At 43.6% G+C, this 17561-nt stretch overlaps 1 pseudogene; it reads left to right on the plus strand.

Moving 5' to 3' along the window:
- Positions 1-296: 296 nt before the first annotated feature.
- LOC137380337 (putative nuclease HARBI1) lies at positions 297-2129 on the plus strand (annotated as a pseudogene).
- The last annotated feature ends 15432 nt before the right edge of the window (positions 2130-17561 follow it).

Below are 17561 nucleotides of genomic sequence, written 5' to 3' on the forward strand. Positions count from 1 at the left end.
GAGCCATGACTCTTGAGATTGTTTTGATTTCGCTTTGGACCGGCAGTTGGGTATGGTCAGTGTTTTGAAAAGAAGTTTTAAAAAATCAACCTGAAAGCTAAAGCCCCAGCTCAGCCTTTTCCATCTCTTTGAAAAGCTCTTAAAAGCGAGTGTAAGAAATAGAGAAATTGATGCTACATTCATCCTGAAAGGTCTGCTTGAAACCCCTGTTGCTGTATTTCTCCTGAGATGCTGGAAAAACCTGCCAGATAAATCCTCGATGCTGCCTGAACGAATTGCTCCAGAGAAAGATCCCAGTGGCAGCCATGTAGGTGTATTTGGGATGCCAAACCAAAAGAAAGGACAACTGACATCGGCCAGAATTTTACTGGTAAGAATCGGGTCCCGTCGGGGTTGTGCGGAGGGAAAAATGGCGCGTGATGACATCGGGCCGGGTCCCCGGCGCCATTACACACTGACGCAATTTAACCAGCGTGGGAAGTCTGGCGCGATCGAGTTTGCGCTCGCTGCCCAACTAACATCAATTGAGAAGTACTAAAGGTACTTCAGAATTCAATTGACAGAGATTTTACGCTACGTATCTGATTTTACGGCAGTTAATTGGGTCGTGGAGCATGTTGGGAACCCGGCAGGTTCAAAAGGGCAACAGGCATTGAATCATGAGGGAGTTGGAGGTAAAAATGTATTTATTGACCTATATTAATGCTGATGTTATTTGTGTGTCCTAACAAGGGGTGTAACTTGCAGGTTGTGCAGAAGGTTTAATCTGAATGTTATGCACTGCTGATAGGGACCCATGTAATATTAGTTATTGCCGGAAAGGAAGTACCTGAAGTGAGCCAGTCACAAAAGCTGGAAGCTATTACCTGTGGTCAAAGCATTTGTACTGCTGTTCAACAATGGGAATTGTTCACTCTGGAGGTGGATCATCAGATGAGGAGGACAATGATTCAATGAGTGACAGAAGTACAAATGGTCAGGGGAATGCACAGCAAGCTGCGCCAGTGCATCCTCGTGCTGTTGGAGGGAGAGCAGTTTGCAGAGTCGCCCGGGAGCGACCAAATGTCAGGAGAAGTGACTACCCAGTAGTAAGGGCATACCGAACGCGTCTGAACTACCTGCAGCTGTCAGAACGCCAGTGCAGAAGAAGACTGCGGCTGTCACGGGAGACTGTCACATCTCTTTGTGAGATGCTGGCATTGGATATTGCATCAAACTGTCTCGGTGGCCATACAATGCCAGTCGCTCTAAAGGTCACAGTAGCTCTTAACTTCAATGCGTCTGGCACCTTCCAAGCCTCCGCTGCAGACTTTTGCGGTGTCTCACAATCAGCAGCGCACCATTGCATAAAGGTTGTGACTGATGCATTGTTTCAACGTGCTAACCATTTCATCATGTTCAAGGCGGACAACACCAGTCAGGCTGAGAGAGCCAGAGGCTTCAGCATTATATCTGGCTTCCCAATGGTACAGGGCGTGATGGACTGTACTCATGTGGCCCTTAGAGCACCAGCTGGACAGTCGTGGACATTCATGAACCGCAAGGGATTCCATTCAATGAACATTCAGCTCCTCTGTGATCATCAGAAGTGAATCATGCAGGTGTGTGCACGTTACCCTGGGAGTTGTCATGATTCTTTCATTCTCCACAACTCACAGGTGCCTGCAATTTTCAGTCCTCCACACAGAATGGAGGGATGGATACTTGGCGACAGGGGTTATCCTCTGAAGACATGGCTCATGACACCAGTGAGGAACCCAAGGGGTGAGGCGGAGGAACGATACAACGGGAGCCATGCAGCCACCAGAGTGACAATCGAGCAAACTATAGGCCTCCTAAAGATAAGATTTAGGTGTCTTGACCGCTCTGGTGGATCACTGCAGTACGCACCGTCGAGGGTTTCCAGAATCATTGTCGTCTGCTGTGCCTTGCATAACCTGGCGATTGGACATGGAGATGCCCTAGAGGATGATCAATGTCAGCGCGATGTGTCATCAGATGATGATGACCTTTCCAATGAGGAAGATGGGCATCAGTCTAATGATGATCATGGAGAAGAAGCTGAATGTAACTTGGCTCAAAGTGCTACAGAAACAAGGGAATCTCTAATTGGAAAGTGTTTCAGTTGAAATGATATAAATCTTCACAACTTTCAAACTGCTTTATGACATTAATCATTGTGAGGATCTGACAGTGCAAAATCTCTAACCTTTAGGGGGTGAGACAATGCGACGAACCAATCCATCACATCATGAGAGACACGACCCAAGTGTGTGGCCACACATTTGAGACAACTTGAGTTGACTAACTATGTAATATCTGACTTCAGGAATGACTGTTCAATAGTAAAATCTCCAATTTAATCAAACACTATTATTTAACAAATCAAATAAATGTACTTCAAGTCACCCAGTGCACCAGTAGTGAAATTAAAGTGTTTTCTTAATCCGTCTACGCGTGCTCATTCGTGTGCATGATCCCTCGCCACCAGACTTACCAGAGGCAGGTGGCTGATCTTATTGCTGCTCTGATGACTTGGGCGGACGTCCTCTGCATGCTCACGGCCGTGAGGGCCCTGGCATCTCAGGGTTCTCATGACAAATATCATGAGCACCCTCTATCACCCAGGGATTTAGCGATTCACGTGTCCCTGGCAGAGGGAGCAAGGAGCTGCAGGATGCATCAGAAGCGCCGTGAGAGGAGCTCCCATATACGATCTGCTGCCCCTGTGCCCTCGTGAGGCTCTGGTGGTCCTCAATGGTGGCATCAGAGCAATGAGTGGCCTCAACCTGGCGCAGTCGCATCAGATTATGCTCTCTGATGCTCTGGTCCAGGGAGGCCACAGTCGCTCTGAGGTCCCGAATTGCATCCAGAACTGGCCCTTGCACTGCAGCTGCCAGTCTTTCAACGGAGGAAGCCAGATGTTCAAATGCCTGTGAGTTTGCTGTACTCATACTCTGGATGGATGTCTCCAGAGTATGAGTCATAGCGCGCAACGTTTCAGGCAACTCCGCCAGATTTCCATGGACCGCATTCTGCACCTGCAACATCGCCTGACGAAAGGATGATCTCAGAGGCATGTCAGCAGCTTGCAGCTCTGCACTGGCCTGGCGTCCCACTCTCCTCCGAGTGTGTGATGCATTGGCCGATTCTGCACCTGGTGTCTGGCCTGGCAACTGTGCTGTGCTCACACCAGTATGTGACATTGATTCCCCAGACACAGTCATCCCAACCAAAGTGTCAGTATCTGCTGTGGTACTTGGTGCGTCGCGATGATGTGATGGTGCACCCTCTGAGGCACCCTCCTCCACCTCAGAGGCGGATGGTCGGGCAATGGAAACGCTTCCTGGCACATGCTGGGTTTCACCTGTTGGGAAAAGCATTGTAATCAGTTTCATCGTCAATCCAGACGTAAGCACAAGTTTGTGCCTCCAGCATGGTTACATCTGGGTGATGTTACAATTGAGGGCAACATTCAGTGCATTTGACATTCACCAAATCATTGGCACAGCAGTGCAGCCTCACCACCCCTTCCCATAATGAAGTGTTACACCACGTTCTGGATCACTCACTCTCATGGCCAGGTCCACCGGCCTCACCATCTGCCATGGTGCGTCTTCCTTCCTCCCCTGCTATAATTAAGGCATCTTCCTCCATTCTGGTGAGGAATGCCTGGGTGGCTATGCCGCCACCAGTACGTGACCTCTCCCGGGCATTGTGTGCCCTCTTTTCCTAAATAAACAAAAATACTTATTTTTACATAGTCAATGGCATATGATGCTGTCACCCAAAGGGTTGGTGTTGCATTTCACTGCTGTGACAGTGTTGGGCGCAACTTTAACACCACAGCATCAGCGTTCATCTCAGACTTGCCCATCATGTGTCCCATTTCAAGGCAGCAGCAAAGCATTGATCATACAGGGCTTCCACATTGCATCGTGGGTACACAAAAAACCTCCCTTGGCATATAACCGATTAGATGAATGAGGAATGCCCCTTACCCGGGCAGAGCGAAGCAGGTCATTGAGGCGCTTGCGGCACTGTATCCATGTATGCCTCACAACGCCTCGGCTGCTGACCTCCTCTGCAATCTCCAGCCAGGCCCTCTTAGTCACTTCAGAGGGTCTCCTTCTCCCATTTGAACTGAATAGAATGTCTCTCCTCTCCTCAACGGCCTGGAGGAGGACCTGCAGTGAATCATCAGAGAATCGGGGGCCAACGCGATTGCTTCTGCCCTCCATCACCTCTACCAGTAATATTGTTGTCTCCCAGTCTTTCTGTGTTTCAAGGTATGGAGCCTTTGAAATCTCCAGAACTTATGACATTTGCATCTTCCTTGACATCCAATGAAGAACTCGCTGCTCTTTTTAACTTCAGTACTCCTTTATATAGGGCTTATAATCAGCCTTCCGCGTATGTGGCCCCGGCCCCAATGATGCTGAAGTTCCCGCCCACGCGTGCCATTTCTTCTCTGAGTTATTTTGCAAGCCCGCTGATTAGGTGTTCAGCGCATGATGCTGGCGGCCAGGCGACGCAGAGCGGAATTGGGGGCCTGATCTGCTTCGGGCGCATCGGCCCCGGAGCCACCGGTAAGCGTAAAATTCTGGCCATCGTTCCATATCTTCTCTTTCTTTCTTCAAGAATTGTCCAATTTTGGCCAAAGTTATTTTTGTCTTTATTTTGCAACAGCCTTAAAAGGAAAATCTGTGTGTGTGTGTCTGTGTCTGTGTGTGACAACGTGCAATTGTAAATGGGGTAGTAATAATTGAAAAGAGGAAAAGTAAAAAATAACCAGGTTTCTTGTGAAATACAGTAAACTCTACCCTACCGGACTTGCTTCATTAGTTGCTCTGACCTTTCTGGGGAAGCAGGATTGTATCCCTGAGTGATTTGAGAAGCTTAACTAAGGTTAGACTAAAGGATTTGGTGGACCTGTTGGTGTTAGAGTTAAAATCAGGGGCTAAGAAAGCATACAGAATTGAAGTAATAGCACACCATTTGAAATTAGAAGAAAAAAGCAAACCAGATGGTAGTGCAGTTGAATTAACTAAAATTCAGTTGCAAACAAGGCAGCTTGAACTTGAAAAATAAAAATAAATGGAAATGAAAAACTTGAACTTGAGCAGGAAAAAGGATTGATTATGAAAAAACTTGAAATTGACAGAGAGGAAAGGTAAAAAGAGAGCATTTCAAAGAGAAAAAGAAGAAAGGGAATTCAAAATTAAAAAGCTGGAACTAAGTCAAAAGAGTGGCCTTGGCTCCAAGGAAAATTCTGGTGAGGAAAGATCTGACTCCACCCCAGGACCCAGTGGAGAGCTGTTTAAATTGTACAAGCCCTCCCGAAATTTGAGGAATGGGTCTTAGAAGCATTTTTCATTTGTTTTGAAAAGATAGCCAGACAAATGAGGTGACCCAAGGAAAGCTGAACACAGCTTATGCAAAGCAGGGAAATGGTCGGAACTCATGAAGTTTATGCCATGCTTTTTGAGGAGGCTTCTGCTGATTGAGATAGCAAAAAAGGCTATTCTCGCTGCTTATGAGTTAGTTCCTGAAGGTTTCGGAAACTCTGGGACAGCTTGGGCAGACGTGTATAGAATTTGAGAGGGTAAAGCAAATTAATTTTGATCATTGGATGTGGCACTAAAGGTAGAAGCCATGTATGAGAACCTTAGGGAACCAATTCTCCTGGAGAAATTTAAAAATTCACTCCCTCCATTAGAAAGAACTCATATAGAGAACCAGAAAGTTTCAACAGCCAGACAGGCAGTGGAAATTGCTGATGATTATCAGCTGGTTTATAAGCCCAAACCTTTTGTCAAGCCCATAAACCCGAGAAGGATGGAAGGTTGGAAGGTGAAAGGAAGGCCAAATAACCAGAGACAAGAAGGGACAGCTGAGAATGCCCTGGGATCGCCTCTTCAAGCCAGAAAGGAAGATGCTGAGAGCGGATGTGAGGTCTGAAAGCCTAAGTGTTACCACTGCCACAAGGTTGGGACACCTTCATGCTGAATGCTGGAAGTTGTGGGGTAAACCTGTGGGACTTATTGGGGTACACAAAGCCAATGTAGAGAAAGGAGCCCTAATCATGAGTATGATAGATCAGGTTGTAGCTCTGACCGCAGCTTTAAGGCCAGTACAAAAACCGCTGTGAGTGCGAGGGACGTGAACAAGATACCTGAGAGTTATAGGGCATTCTTGTCAAAAGGAAAAGTAACTCCTTATCCCTCAAGTGAGGCAGATAAATGTATAGTTATACTTAGGGATACAGGAGCCACCCAAACTCTTTTGCTGGGAAAAGGCATAACTTTTTCACCAGAGAGCACACTGAATGCCAAGGTTTTAGTCAATGTTATTGGCGGGGAGTATATACCCGTACTTTTGTAGTGGGTGTACCTAGAGTGTGACCTAATGTCTGGAACAGTAACTGTAGGAGTTGTCCATAGTTTGCCTGTAGATGGAGTTGACCTACTCCTGGGGAATGATTTGGCCAGAGTGAAGGTAGTAGCTTCTCCAGTAGTCAAGGAAAAACCAAGTGAAGTTAAAGAACAGAACAGTTGCAGGAATAGGTTCCAGGAATTTTTCCTTCATGTGTATTGACTCAAGCAATGGCTAAACAAGTTCCATTGTTGGAGGTAAAATTGGCATCACAGTCAGATGGTTGAATATATGAAACTTTCTTTGGGGACTTGGATAATCCGAAGGAAATGTTCAGTAAGTCTTCTATGATCAAGACTCAGCAAGCTGGTCCAGAGTTAAATAAAGTGACACAATCAGATCTAACTGAAGCTGAGGCAAAGGGAGGTCCGAAAGGCTACTATATTAAAAATTGGATTCTGATGAGGAAGCGGAGACCTCCTCTCGGACCTGCGGACGAAGAATGGACAGTTGTTCACCAGATAGTGGTACCGCCCAAGTATCACCGGGAAATACTAAGGATAGTGCATGAAATTCCTATGGCAGGACATGTGGGGATCCAGAAGATATAGGTCAACATTTTTACTGGCCAGATCTTTCCAAGGATGTGGTGCAGTTTTGAAAAATGTGCCATACGTGCCAGATTGTGGGAAAACCGGAACCTGGCATAAAACCGGCAGCTCTAATTCTCATACCAGTATTTGGGGACCATTTAACAAAAATGGGACACCGATATGACTCACTATCATGGATATGGCTACTCGGTTCCCAGAGGCCATTCCCTTGAGAACAATTTCTGCTAAGGTAGTGGTAGAGAAGTTAACACAGTCCCTTACTAGATATGGATTACCGATTGAGATTCAGTCAGATCAAGGTTCCAATTTTGTGTCTCAAATTTTTCAGGAAGTTATGGGTAATTTGGGTATAACACAGTTAAAGGGGCTTTATAAAGGTACCATCAGATCCTCAAAACGATGATCAGGACATACTGTCATGAATATCTCCATGATTGGGATAAAGGGCTGGAATTTCTTTTGTTTGCCACTAGGGATTCACCTAATGAGTCTTTTTAGTCCTTTTGAATTAGTTTGTGCATATGAGGTAAGAGGTCCACTAAAACTAATTAAAGAAAGGTTTTTAGAACAGAGGGATGAATCTTCTGTATTCGATTATGTATTCCGGGAATGGCTCACGAGAGTCTGAAAGGTGGCTCAGGAACACCTTAAAGCTTGCCAAACAACCACGACAAAATGGGCAGACAAGCATGCCAAGATCCGAACGTTTCAGCCAGGGGATGAGGTGTTCGTATTACTGCCTTTACAGGGTGAACCACTGAAAGCATGGTTCAGTGGTCCATATGGAAACACTTAGGCTTTCGGACCTCAATTCCACCCTCAGCACCCTCCTTTCTGGTCTGAGGAGGAGGTCCCAGGGGTCCTCAACTGTACCTTTTTGTCCATGGCTACTTGCTTTCACTGTTTCACCTTCTATCCTTCTTGGGTTTGTGGGGGTGACAGAAAAAGTTTGTGGACAAGCTTGTAATCAACAGCTATCTCAGCTGCCTGTTTGGCTGTTGAAACCTTCTGGTTCTCTTTGTGGGTTCTTATTAATGGAGGGAGTGAATTTTTAAATTCTCCCAGGAGAATTATTTCCCTAAGGTCTCATACGTGGCCTCTACATTTATTGCCTGCATCCAATGATCCAAAGTTAATTTGCTTTACCCTCTCAAATTCTGTATAAGTCTGGCCAGGCTGTTTCCGAAGGTTCCAAATATCTGCACGTAAGCTTCAGGGACCAACTCATAAGCAGCGCGAATAGCCTTTTTTGGCATCTCATAATCTGCAGAAGCCTCCTCAGAAAGCATGGCATAAACTTCATGAGCTCTGCCAATCAACCTGCTTTGCATGAGCGGTGTCCAGTTTTCTTCTTCTGCAGTCACTATTCTAACTGTCACAAACCATTTATCACCTATTGATCTGACTGAACCAACCTGTTGTATGGTGTATGGTGATTCGTCAGAATCTTCCACTGATATCTCTCCAGTGGCCATCTGTACCTGCATGTTGTGCTTTTTTCTAGCCAAACACTTGTGTGCAAAATGATTCGGCTTCTTGCAGTGAGAATGCTGCTTTCCCCACGCTGGACATGCCTTCTTTTCCTTTGTGTGATGTCCTCCACGGTATTTTCATCCTATCCTTTGTCCATGATCTTTCTGCCCTTTCAGTTTGGAATGTCTATCAGCATAATGCAAGGCCTGGTCTATTTTGCCATGAATATGCTCTAGCTGCTGAGTTACAACCTCAGCACTTCTGCACATGTTGATCGCATTCCTGAGCGTCAGTTTCTCCTGTCTCAGTAGACTTGCTCTCACTGCGGGATCTCTTATGTCTGATACAATCCTATCTTTAATTAGATCATCTTTTAGTTGCACAAATTCACAGGATTTTGCGAGCTGTGTTAATGCAGTCACATATTGATCAGTGGACTCTTTTTCACCATGGGCCCTGATATTGAATACATACCATTCATAATAAGTTCACTTGGGGTTCAAAGCCTGTCTTCTGCTGTCTGTTTTTTTTGTACTTCGGAGAGATTTAGTGTGGAATACAGTTTGTAACAGTCTCTCCCCAACAGTGATAAAAGTGTAACTACTCGTAGCTGCTCTGGTTTGTTAATTAAATCTGTCGCAATTTCATAATTTTACCACTGCGATGGAAAGACTGCCAGTTATGCTTCATATAAGCTTTCATTTTAACTGGCACCGGGAGAGGAAGATTTGCAGCCATTGTGTCATACCCAACGCTTTCAGCGTTTCTTTGTTCCTTTTCTGTGGCTTCCTGTGGCTTTTAGCAGCTTTCAGCAGCTCTGAACATTCCTGTGTCCCTCTTTTAGTAGCTGTGCTTCTATATAGCTCTTCAACACTCAATCTCAGTTCCACTCTGACATCATGTTTTGAGCTCACAGGACAACAGTGTTGCTTTTACTGTGTCTTTATTGAACTGCCTGCTGATGGATGCCTGCAGTGAGTGCCTCATGGTAGAGGTCACATAACTACAGCAAGTCAGGAGGCACATTAGTACAGTATTGCATTTCTATCCCAAACATCCTGTTACTTTAACTGTCAGACACTTTATATATTCTGTACTAAGCCTTAATAGTTTTCAGAATATTATATGGTGGCAACAATAAACTGAAGAGAAGATGGAAAAATCTTTGCCCTTACCAGAGAACTTCGAAAAAGTAGCTGGATTGAACCAAGCCGAGGCATGGCCAAAATGGGTCCAGAGGTTTGCAAGCTATCGTACTGCATCCGGTTTCGTGCAGAAGCCAGATAAGGAGTAGGTTAGTACACAATTGTATACAATGAGGGAGTGTGCAGATGACATCTTCATTACTCAGGGCATAGATGAAGAGAAGGCTACATATGAAGAAGTCATTAAGGCACTCGAGACTTACTTTAATATAAGGAAAAATGTTATTGTGTCAAACTTAATAATTGTACCCAGCAAAAAGGGGAGAGCATTGACTGATTTAGCAATGATTTATATAAACTTGCTGAGGATTGCGAATACGGCAGCTTATGAGAAGAGTTGATTAGAGACAGGATTGTGGTCAGTATAAAAGACGATGCCCTTTTGGATCATCTACAGTCAAGGGATGATCTCACATCAACAAAAACGATTCAGTTGAGCAGGCAAGCAGAGGTTAGAAAGTTTAACCGATTCATTCTTCGAGGGGATAGAAAGAGTCCGATCTCGAGAGTCGACTCCATTGAATACGTTAAGAAAACGAAAGGGAAAAATGGCAGTCAAAGATAGGAAAAGCATCTAGAAGTAGCAGCAACTAATTGCAGTAGGTGTTGCCGAGGGAGGGAAAAGGGCCCAGCCAGAGAAGCAGAGTGTTTTTTATGCAAAAAGAGGGGACACCTTCAGTCAATGTGTTGCAGTAAAAAAAAAGTGCTGCAAATAATTAAAGGGAAATCCAGAGAGAATAAAAAAGTTAATGAAGTACAAGATGTACAAAGAGTTGTGTCATGCAGGCCCCCACCTGCCAAGAATGAGGCACATTGATTTTACCACATGGACATTAGATTTCAAATTGTTGCTGGGAAGAAGAGAAAGCCTGTTACAAGGAATTGCCAGGCCTCTGGCCGGAAAGACATTTTTGCATATTAGTAGACAGTGTTGGAACAAAGGAGCTATCCCCTGCTCCCATACATTAGACAGAACAGACCTGGTCAAACTAGTCAGTCACTTGAACACCTGCTGGCCAACTTGGGGAGGTTTAAGTTGTAGAGACAGTGTTTGAACTGGCAGAAAGCTGAATGCTTCCGGACTGAAAAAGACATCGTCTCTCCTGTCTGCTCCCATTTCTTTCTCACGGGACTGAAATCCACTGAAGACGCATGAACCCCAAGAGAGAAAAGTCTCCTACGGTGAACAAGGTTTAAGAAGAATACTGGGTCCCAACGAAAAGCAAGATCAACCTACAAAAGGACTCTACAGTGAGCTCGAAGAACCGTAACAAACTCTTCAGATATTGCCTCAAGCCTTTCCACTTTACTTTTCTTCTGCTCTTTTCTGTCTCTATTTGCATGTGCATATCGCATATGTATGCTAGCGTGAACATATCATGTATCCATAGGCGTCAACCGAATTAGAATTTAAGTTCAAGTTTTAATAAATTTCAATCTTTCTTCTTTAAATCTAAGAAAGCCTGCTTATGCTCATTTCTTTGCCTTATAATTGGAAAGCGGTGAACAGGATTCATCAAGGGGGAGCTCAAACAGTGTTATAGTAAGACCAGGTGAAGGCTGAAAGGGACCCCTAGACCTCTTTCTCACCTGGTTGTAACAGTTGAATTACCTTTTTAGGGGAAATCCAAGGAACAAGTGAGAATTGCTGGATGGCAGAAATTCTTGAGCAAGGAAACAAAACTAATTTTAAACTAGACACAGGAGCAGCAGTTTCAGTATGATCAGACATAGAACCGTGGCTGAAAAAGAAAACTCTCAAACCAGCAGGGAAAAAATTGTCTGGGCCTGGAGACATCGTGTTGAAGGTAATAGGAGAATTGAAAACAATATCGAGTTACTGGGGAAAAGAAAGTCCCGAGACCTTTTATCTAATCAAAAATCAAAGTTGTTCACTCCTAAGCAGAAAGGCTTGTATAGACCCACAACTAATATGTAGAGTAGAGAGCTTAAATGTAAAGAAGAGCAGCCTAGAAATTTTAGAGCTGAATTTCCAAAATTATTCAGAGGATTGGGGAAGTTAAAAATGGTATACCACATCACTCTGAGAAAGGAAGCGGTGGCAGTATGTTTGTATACACCTAGGAAAGTTCCACATCCACTCCTAGAGAAAGTTAAAAATGAAATTGAATTAATGACAAAACAAGGAGTCATTTCACCTGTAACAAAACCTACTGGATGGTGCTCAGGTATGGTTTCATTGAATGGGTCCATTTGAATTTGTGTTGACTCACATAACTGAATAATGCATTGGAAAGAGAAATACATCCAATGTAGATAAAAGTTTGGCAAAGCTAGGGAAGAGCTCAATTTTCACCAAATTGGATGCTAACAGCAGATTTTGACAATTACCATTGGATGAGGATCTAAGCTCTTAAAACAGAATCTTCCAAATGGTGTTATAAATGTTGTTAACAGATTACCATTCATAATTACATCAGCACTGGAGATCCTTCAAAGGAGGATGTCAAGAATCCTGAAAGGATTAGATGGGATCATCTGCCATATGGATGATGTATTAATCCATGGAGCCAATCAGAAGGAACACGATACAAGAGTGAGAACAGTATTACAGAGATTGGAAGGAGCCGATCTCACATTGAATGAGAAATGTGTTATTTCACAGCCAATGGTAAGATTTCTTGGACGTATAATTGATGGACCAGGTTTTAGAGCAGATGCACAAAAGACAAAAGTCATAACGGACTTCCCAGAGCCTAAAAACATCACAGAGCTTCAAAGGTTATGGGAATGGTGAATCAAGTAGGGAAATTTCTACCGAATTTAGCCATGATTTAGCCATTTAGCCATTATGACTGTTGTGGAAAAATGACAATGTTTGGTGTTGGAAAGAAGCCAACAAGAATCCTTTGAGAAAATTAAGAACATGCTAGTATCATCAGAACTGTTAGTACATTATGACTCAAAGCTATTCACCATCATAGCTGTGGATGTGCCATCAACAGGATTGGGTGTAGTCCTATTTCTGCCAAAATTGCTTCTTGTTCATGAACAGAAATGCAGTCATATAAAAGGAAGCATTAGCAGCAATTTGGACATGTGAAAAGTTTTCAGATTAAGTCCTAGGTCTTCAATTTAAAATCAAAACAGACCATAAACCATTGGTTACTCTACTAAACTCAAAGGAGCTTGCAAAATTACCTCTAAGAGTACAGAGGTTTAAATTAAGATTGATGAGATTTGATGCGAGAACTGAATACGTTCCAGGGAAACAGCAGATCACAGGAGACGCTTTATCACATATGCCACCAGCAGGACCAGGAGATATTTTGCTTCTTGAAGAAGTAGAAGTACTTTTGCTTTGACAACGACAACAATTTTACCTGCTACAACTCAGATACTGAGTGAGATCAGGAATGCACAGAAAACAGACAAAGTATGTGCAAGAATCAGGGAATATTGCTTGAATGGATGGCCAGTGTACATGCCACACAACCCTGCTCTAAGGCAGTATTACAAACAGAGGGGATCTTTTTGAGCATGGAAGTAAAATGTTCCTAATAGTAGTTGATTATTATTCAAGGTGAATTGAAGTTAAACAACTATAAGGTCATAGTTCAGAAGCTGTAATCACATCCTTGAGAGAAACTTATGCTACGCAACGAATTCCAGATATTGTAATATCTGACAATGGGCACAATTTGTGAATGAATGCTTCAGGGAGTTTGTAAAGTATATAGGGAGTGTAATCAGGGAGTATATAAAGTATACAGCTTTATCCATATCACTAGTTCGCCTAGGTACTGTCAGGCCAAATGTTGAAGCAGAGAGAGGTGCAAGGACTGTGAAGGCTTTGTTAAAAAAGACTGAAGGTCTTCAATTAGCACTTCTAAGTTATTGATCAACACCATTTCAGAATGGTTTAACCCCATGCAAATTGTTAATGGGAAGAAGGTTCCTGCATTCTACATTCTACATTCCCAAGAACACGCAAACCTCACACAGAGGTAAGTGCAGAAGACTTGGAAAAAGTGAGGGAGATGGAGGATAGAAAGCGATTGAATCAATCAGAAAATTATGACAGACGTCACAGAACCAGAAACGTATCAGATAACCAACCTGGGGAATCAGTTTGGGTTAGAGACCAAAATCAGTACGGAGAAGTGATAAAATAATCACCATGTCCACGATCATACATTGCCCAAACTGACTGAGGGACGTTAAGAAGAAACAGAAGGTGGTGATACCAAAGAAGCAGCAAATACGAGAGGACCAATCATCTCAAACGTTTGATGAAGCAGTGATGCTGCAATCATCCATCAACCCAGAGGACAACCCGAATGAAGAACTTGAGTCATCCAATAGTTCTACTCAAGCATGGCAGAGTCAGAGGAGGAACTAGAAGACTCAAACCCTCAAACCCCTTTGAAAGAAAGAAGAATGCGTTTTGGCAGACTTGTAAAAATGCCAGAGCAGTTAACAATTTGAAAAGAGAAGTCAGAGACTTGGGGGAGATGTAGTATAATGTAATATAGGGTTGTTACTGGGCAGAATATGTAAATAGACTGTGAGCAGAAAGTGATGTAATCTGTACAGAACCCCACGGAGAGTGTAAGTGGAAGCCTTAGATGCAAGACATGTGTATATAAAGTCCTGTTACTTTAACCATCGTACTCTTATATATTCTGTACTAAGCCTTAATAGTTATCAGAATATTACATGAATATATGGTCAGAAGCTCACCTCGGGGTCAAATATGACACCAAGATTGCGAACAGACTGTTTCAGTCTTGGGTTGTTGCCAGGGAGAGGGATGGAGTCTGTAACTAGGGAACAGAGTTTGGATTGGGGACCAAAAACCAAGGCTTCAGTCTTCCCAATATTTAATTGGAGGAGATTTCTGCTCATCCAGGACTGAATGTCGGATAAGCAGTCTGATAATTTAACAACAGTAGAGGAGTAGAGAGAGGTGGTGGTGAGGTGCAGCTGGGTGTCATCAGTGTACATGTGAAAAATAGGAGGGAGCCAAGGATAGATCCTTGGAGGACAGCAGAGATAACGGTGCAGGAGTGCCAAGAGAAGTCATTGCAAGTGATACTCTGGCTATGTTTAGAGCAATAAGGATGGAACTAGGTGCGAGCAGTCCCACTCAATAGGACGACAGTGGAGAAGCATTGGAGGAATATGTTTGGTCAACTATGCCAAAGGCTGCAAACATGTCAAGAAGGATGAGGAGGGAAAGTTTACCTTTGTCACAGTCATATAGAATGCCATTTGTGACTTTGATAAGAGCTGTTTCAGTACTGTCACAGAGGCAGAAACCTAATTGGAAGGATTCAAACATGAAGCTCCAGAAAATATGGGCATGGATTTGGAGGCGACAACACATTCAAGGACTTTGAAGAGGGAAGGGAGGTTGGAGATGTGGTAGTTTGTAAGGACGGTGGGGTCAAGGGTTGGTTCTTTGAAGAGAGGGGTGATGATGGCATATTTAAAGGAGAAGGGAACAACACCTGAAGAAAGAGAACCATTAACAATATTGGCTAACATGTGAACCAGGAGGAGAAGTTTGGTGATCAGCAGTTTAGTGGGAATAGGATTGAGAGAGCAGGAGGTGGGTTTCATGGACCAGATGAGTTCAAAGAGGGGACAACCGGAGAGCAACTAGCAAAAGATGCAGGTTCAGGGTTAGGTCAGCAGGGGAGCTTTAGAGGAAGTTTGGCTTGGTGGCCTAGTGGAAGGGAAGGACAAGGCAGAGGCAGCTGATTGGATGGTCTCAATCTTAGTGACAAAGAAGTCCATGAGCTCCTCGCACATCATTGGTATTGAGGGTTTAGGGGACAGGGGAGACGGGTTTCAGAAGATTGTTTCACTGGAGGAAAGTTCCTTGAATGTTATTTCATCACAAAAGCATTTGTAGAGGTTTGTGTCACCTGTGTTTTAGGAACCCTGTGATGATCTGTGATGTTCCAGGTGCATCCATGTCTTTGTTACTTCCACACTTGACTTCTAGCAAGGTTATCATTCAGGAACATGTCAGAAATTATAGTAGTCTGACTTTAATTAGTATGATGAAGGCCTGGACTGCGATTCAGTGCTATATTCCCTGGTAGCCAATTGTGTATCGACTGGGGGAAATGGGGCAATAATGCAGTTAAAATGGGGGTGCAAAACTTACTGCCCTGTCCGTGGCTCTGTTGCAGTTATTACCACTTCAAAAGTGGCCCACTGCTGGGTGGTCAAAGTGTTTGCCTGTTTCAGATGATAATATGCAAATAGGGATCATATGATATATGTATTGCCATTTTAAGAGAGACGTGATTGGAGTGTGCTCCATGCATTCACCAATCAGTTCCATAGGCAACAGAGGAAAAGAAGCCTAGCAAAAGTAAATTTGAAATTATTTTTGTGGGGTCAGGCCAAACATGAGTGCTCCCTCGGGCTCCACAAAAATAATCTGGGCTGTTGACATCCTGGGACAACTCCTCCAATATTGTGAGACCTCCCCCCCTGCAAGTACATTGCTGCCAGCCAAGGCAGTCCAATGTTGACCAGGGAGCTGAATTGGGATGTCCATTTGGCACCTCACAGCTTGCTGATTCAATGGGAATGAAGCAGGGCCTTCAAAATTGTGGTTACCTTTTTGCTGCTGGGACAGGCGGCAAGCACACTCCGCCAGTCGGGCTTCCAGAAGCAAAAATTCCCCTCTCTTTACCCAGCATCTAAATAATGATAAAAAGATATCTTTTCTGATATTGATTCCTTTCAAATTCTACTCTGGTTGTTTATTTAATTGCCATGACACATCAATTAATCTAGTTGGTTTGTAACCTTGACAGGTTTGTTCAATCTGGCATCAGATTTAAGTAAGATCATCTGTTAATACTTGTATGTATAAGTCCTTTGTTTCGACGTCTCCCAGGATTTAAGTAATAACCCTTTGATTTTCCCAGAATTTGGCAGCGTGGTTTTGTAGGTCCATTTTCTCCATAGTGGCAACAAGAAGAAACAAAAAAAAAAGAGGATTGTTGGGTATTGACTATTAATTGATTACTTACTTGATTACACCACTGTAATTGTGTAACTGATTACTTTTGTGAACAAAATGTAAACTAATGTATCACTAATGCTAAAGAAAGTAATTTCTGGAACTAATGTTTGGAGCAGAATGGTAAAGAATGATCTGACAACATATCAAATGTACACAGGGCCCCCGAAACACAGAAATTGGGAATGGGGCCGACTGAAAGAATTGCTTAAGTCAAGAAAAGGTCACAAAAACTACATTGCCAGAGGTGCAAGCAACCTGGGTATAAATGGAAGGAAAAAAGCACAGAGTTGTAGGGTAACCTGAGAATGACTAAGGAGGAAAGCCAACAGATTACTGTCGGCACAGATAAAATTTGAAGGCATGTTTGGGCAGATGGCCCCAGGCACAGAATGTTCAGATAGCAGGTCATATGCATCATAGGATTAAACCGAGAACAAAGATAAGGAATAATAATTAATTGTATGTATTGTCACTGAAGGTCAATAAAAGAAATTAAAAAAAAAACACATTTTCTGTTTCTGTCTCCCTCTATTTTTAAGTCACATTGAAACTTAAACAACCAACATAAGCAGTCAACTGATTCTGCAACTTAGGAACTTGTTAGCGGGGGTGGGAGGAGGGGGTGCTGTGTGGTGGTGCGCGGTTAGCAGGGGTGGATAATGAGGCTCCCTGCTGGGCAGAAATGGGGCATTAGCGCATTAGCATGCCAGAAATGGTGGGGGCGGTATGGTTACCCTTGTCCGGCCACATCTTCACTCCCATCAACATGCCCCTTTGTGCACGTTCAAGGGAACTTGCTCTTCATTGTACAAGTGAAATGCAGAGCATCTTCTCTAAAGCAAGACTACATCTACATGAGCTGGTTTTGTATTGTGCATGAAA

Source organism: Heterodontus francisci, chromosome 19 (genome assembly GCF_036365525.1).
Source record: "Heterodontus francisci isolate sHetFra1 chromosome 19, sHetFra1.hap1, whole genome shotgun sequence".
NCBI lineage: Eukaryota > Metazoa > Chordata > Chondrichthyes > Heterodontiformes > Heterodontidae > Heterodontus > Heterodontus francisci.